We start from the raw sequence: 5,652 nt of genomic DNA on the forward strand, positions 1-5,652 counted from the left end.
GAGGGTATATCAGCCGAAACGTTGTGTTAACAACAAACAAGATGAGGACGAATATCCTTCAAATGTGAATAATGTACAAATCACGTTTTTTTGTTTTTGTTTTTTTTTTCGTCACAGGCGAACTGCTTCTCCTTACGGTGTCTATGTGTTCATAACACATTCGATTCATTAGTGCTAGCGATTCCGGAACATTGGTGTTTCGACATGTTGTGTCTTATCATCCAGAAAGAAGCACACGGGCCAATAAATCTAACCAGAAATGATGGCCTTTATAATTTCAGTGAAACGTTAAACATCACCGAACTGATGATTAATCGTCACGGCGGGATTCAGAACGATACCGTGTATATTTATTCAGGTAACAGTGATTTGCGTTCGAATCTACCGGAAGGTATTAGGAATAAATAAGCAAGTTATCCTATGTACATATGTGTGTGTGTGTGTGTGTGTGTGAGTGTGTAATAGGTAAAATTAATAATGAAAGAAAATGGAGAGTTAAAGATGTATTGTTAATATGTATTAACTATACATCTTCATATATGTATATACACATATATATGTGTGTGTGTGATATATGTATGTATGTATGTATATGTATTTGTATATGTGTGTATATATATATATATATATGTATGTATATGTATATGTGTGTATATACATATATATATGTATATAATATAGTGTGTGTATATATGTGTGTATATATATATATATATTATATATATATATATTCCCTGACCCTACCTCCCAAACGCCTCGTTCCCCTGCTCCCGCCCACGTTGCCGCACTTGCCCTTACCTCTCCAACACCACCCGCCTCACTAGCACCCACCATCGACCCTATCCATCATCCACTCCTTCACCTGCACTCCAGCAATATTATCTATTGCATCTCTTGCTCTCTCTGCAATTCCTTGTACATCGGACAAACGGGACGCCGCTTGGCTGACCGGTTCGCGGAACACCTTCATGACATCCACCTTGCGAACGACACACCGGTCTCACGCCATTTCCGCTCCACCGGTCACTCCTTGCAACACCTATCTGTGTTCGGTTTGTCCTTACACAGAGGCCATCCGGATTCCCGTTTGCGCCGTGAACAGGAATTAATCTTCTCTTCTTCGTCTTATACGCCATTTGGTCTCAACTCTCCCCCCCTCCTCATCTAACCCCCCTCCTCCCCCCTCCTCACCTATCCTTTCCCCCCGACCCCTACTTCTTCAGTCCTTCATCCTTTCACCCCTACTCCCCTCCTTCTTCCCTCTTTCCCTCCCCCTCCCTCTCTCCCTCTCCTTCTCTCTCCACCACTCCCTTCTCTCTCCACCACTCCCCCCTCTCCTCCCCCCCCCCCCCCCCCCCCCTCCCCCCCTCCCCCCCTTTCCTCCCCCTCCTCTCTCTCCCCCTATCCTCTTCCTCCCCTCCTCTCCCCCTCCTTCCCTCCCCCCTCTCTCTCTCCCCCCTCTCCTCCCCCTCTTCCCCTCCCCTTCTCTCCCCCCTCTTCTCCCCCTCCCCCTCTTCTCCTCACTACACCACACGACTTTACACATCACATCATATATGATGTGCCATACTAATACATACACCAACTAATACATACTAATACGTACTAATACATACTAATACATACTAATACATACACCAACCCTATACATACACACGTCCAGACCCTCATACGCACTTATACTCTCTCATACACACACAACACACACTTATACATACTAATACGTACTAATACATACTAATACATACACCAACCCATACATACGCACGTCCAGACCAATCCTACGCACTAATACTCTCTCATACACACACACACACACACACACCACAACACACCCTTATACATACTAATACATACACCAACCCTATACATACACACGTCCAGACCCCTCCTACGCACTATAGCTGGTCCTTCAACCCTATTATCAACCCTATATCAACCCTATTATCTCCCCTTATTTCGCTCTCGCGTCTCATGTTTGATCTTTGACCTCTGGCCGAAATCAGATCGCCATGTTGATTCGTTAGCTACTGCACGCATTTTTTCTCTCCTTCTTTCTGTGTTTTTTTTCTCTCCGTGTTTCTTTCTGTGTATCTTTCTGTTGAAGAGCGTAGGCTCGAACGTTAAAGACTTGTTTATTTATATTTCCTGAGCGCCATACTAATACAATTGTTCGTTTGTTTTACCTGCCTCGTCTTTGTCTATTTTCATAAAGCTTCCCGTTATATATATATATATATATATATATATATGATTTTTCTTTTTTCTTTGCATCTTATTTAAGATCTTCTTAAGAGAATTCAAGCCGGTCGCTATCAAAACGACAAGACTCTTTTTAGTTAAGAGAGCTCTCGCTATTTATAAAAATACCCAAGGTACCCCGAATGGTGTGGCTGAGAAATAACCTTCTAACCACACACCCACGCTTGCGTCATATATATATATATATATACGGCGAGTTTCTTCCTGTTTCAGTCTACCAAATCCACACAAAGTATTGGTTAGTCCGGGTCTATAGTAGATGACTCTTGCATACACTGCTGTACAGTAGGACAGAACCTGAGACCTCATGGTCTAATCGAATTCCACTTTTGGGATAGTATCTTACGAATACATGTTCTTCTGAATGAGCACACTCTAAGCAAGATGGCATCCGTGCACGAGAATAATAAATTAAGCAGGGAAGTATAATCTGACACGCTTAATCCTTGATAAGCTGATTACATTTAATAGCCATTCAGTCAATGTTAGCAGTAAGGTGAGGACGAATGCTCAAGTTCTTAGATCACTGAATGATACGATTAGTTTCACAACTATGAGACACTACAGAAGATTGGTACACGTGTAACCCTAGAAAGACGATATACTCCGATAGAATATGTTGTGTTAGTGAGGAGAGCAATGATCAGGATGAACCACTGAAGTGTATCTGAGCTAAAGAAAATTTCGCCGTCAGGTACAAATTAAGACGTATCCCCAATAATCTCTATCATTCATGTAGACACGTCACTTCATCTAAAAGTCAGTCTCAATTTTATGACATATCACTGTACCTAAAAGACAGTAACAGATGAGATAATATATATATTAGCGATAGAGGCAGTATCAATACAGAGAGATAATATTTATCCCCGCTTAAATGTGGAATCTCTGTGAGAACAAACTATACTGAGGTACATACCATGAAAAAACTCTCTTATTGGCTTCTGGTGCAAAACGAGATTATAATTCTGCTTTAAATATGATCACAACTCAGAAACAAATAGAGCTAGCAAGCGGGCAACATGGTGGAGAAAGAAGGGAGGTCATATATACGGTGTTCGGGCGTAAAAGGAAAAGAAAACACAAAATCCCATCTAAATAGACGCAGGAGTGGCTGTGTGGTAAGTAGCTTGTTTACCAACCACATGGTTCCGGGTTCAGTCCCACTGCGTGGCATCTTGGGCAAGTGTCTTCTGCTATAGCCCCGGGCCGACCAATGCTTTGTGAGTGGATTTGGCAGATGGAAACTGAAAGAAGCCTGTCGAATATATATATATGTATGTGTGTGTTTGTCCCCCTAGCATTGCTTGACAACCGATGCTGGTGTGTTTACGTCCCCGTCGCTTAGCGGTTCGGCAAAAGAGACCGATAGAATAAGTACTGGGCTTACAAAGAATAAGTCCTGGGGTCGATTTGCTCAACTAAAGGCGGTGCTCCAGCATGGCCACAGTCAAATGACTGAAACAAGTAAAAGAGTAAAGAGTAAAAGAGTAAATATAAAAGTGTTTTAACTAAGCAGAAACTATCGACTAAATTATGACTGAGAGATAACAGTTTATTCAAAGTAGCCGCCATCAGAAGACAGCTCCAGAATATGGCACATGCTTCCCTCACTGTGTTCTTGAGAAGATCTTCGAACACCTCCTTTGATCTTGGCCACCAGCTCGGCCTTGGTGTTGCAGGCAGTGCGATGGATGTCCTTCTCAACCGCTCCTCACACATAGTTATCTATGGGTTTACTGTTGGGGGAATTAGGAGGCCAGAAATTGAGGTTGGTGAAGTTGTACAAATTCTCCGATAACCACTTCTGACTCTTTCCGAAGGTATAACAAGAAGCCGAATCCTACTGGCCTTCCAGCAGTTTCCATCTCCAAGAACTATTAGACCACAATCCCTAGCAGTTTCACATAGCCATCTAAATTGAGCCTAAGGCCCTGTTTAAATGCGCTCTTTTAAAGCCTAGCCAGGCTCATGGGCCCGGTTTCCCGGTTTCAATGGCGTATGTGTTCCCCAGCTGGATGGGACGCCAGTCCATCGCAGCGTTACTCATTTTTGCCAGCTGAGTGGACTGGAGCAACGTGAAATGAAGTGTTTTGCTCAAGAACACAACGCGTTGCCCGGTCCAGGAATCAAAACCACAATCTTATGATCATGACGCTGACACTCTAACCACTAAGCCACGCGCCTCCACGGTGGTGAGAAATAAACAACTATATTTTTAATATTTCATCACAATTATTTAATAGGAAAGAATCTACCGATAGCTCTTTTATTAAGTACTGAGTACAAAAAAATGTACATTATTGACTAAGAAATAAAGTGAATCATATAATGAGAAGCTTGTGCCTGACGACTACGCCTCACCACAGTTTTCACAAACCCCACCCGTGGGGCATATGACCCACACGTTGGGAATCACTGTACTACATGAATTAATGTGGTCTAGAAACGACCTGGAGTAAAAGATAGATGGGAGTGTTATAGTTTGATCGTCTTTTGATCATGTCTGCTCGATGACTGATCGTGAGACAAATGAATGACTAAAACACTCCAGATTTCCTTCTTATATAGACTTTAGGACATTAATTTCAATAACATTCTATCCTCTAAAAGAAATATTACACCATTTTTAGTAATGAACTAGCAGTATAGCTCGGCGTTGTTCGGGTTTGTTTCTTAGTTTCGCTTAAAACGGCAGACTTTGATTGTCGCGTTAACAAAGTTTTGACATAGTTTCAATCTTTTTTTGAAAAGTAAAAATTTTGCATTAGGTAGCTTGTTATTCTCTTTAAATGAACATTTTTATGGTTGAAATACACCGAAAAATGGCAACACAGCAGTTAAAATATCGTAAAAAATAGGGATTTTCATAGAAAAAAAGCACCTTTTTTATGTAAATAATTTTTGGTCTTAACATAGTCCGATTTGAATGAAGAGCAAACCTTCTTCTATCATACTCTCAATTTTGGTCAACTTGTGCTGCAGGGTCTTGGAGGAGATAGTGTTAGTTGAAGGCTACCAAACCTGCCACACACACACAGACAACTTCAACTTTATATGTATAGATTACTCTTACCTTCTTGTTCCAAATCCCAACTTTAATATTTATCATTCAAGAGACGATAGAATCAAAGTACCAGTCAAATAATAGAATCTATATAATCGACCATACAACTTCCTTGAAAAACGTTGCATTGTGTCTCTCCCCCACATACCCTTCTTTCCATACCCTGTTTTATGTAATCCCTTACACAAATTGCAACCTATTTTAGTAATGCACCTGATATGATGACCCTGTGACAAATAAAGAAATTTTCTTCCGTCTTCACGTTCTGAGTTCATATTCCACCGAGGTCGACTTTGCCTTTCGTCCTTTTTGGGGTCGATAAA

The 5,652-nt window shown here is 41.4% G+C and overlaps 1 long non-coding RNA gene across 1 annotated transcript in view; it reads right to left on the reverse strand.

Moving 5' to 3' along the window:
• Positions 1-4,871, reverse strand: part of LOC118764111 — an 18,362-nt gene extending 13,491 nt beyond the window's left edge. Inside the window, exon 1 of the long non-coding RNA XR_004999902.1 lies at positions 4,859-4,871. This is a non-coding gene — a long non-coding RNA (uncharacterized LOC118764111). The remainder of the gene's footprint in view (positions 1-4,858) is intronic.
• Positions 4,872-5,652: the final 781 nt, after the last annotated feature.

The sequence above is a fragment of the Octopus sinensis genome, linkage group LG7, assembly GCF_006345805.1.
Source record: "Octopus sinensis linkage group LG7, ASM634580v1, whole genome shotgun sequence".
NCBI classification, from domain to species: Eukaryota; Metazoa; Mollusca; class Cephalopoda; order Octopoda; family Octopodidae; genus Octopus; species Octopus sinensis.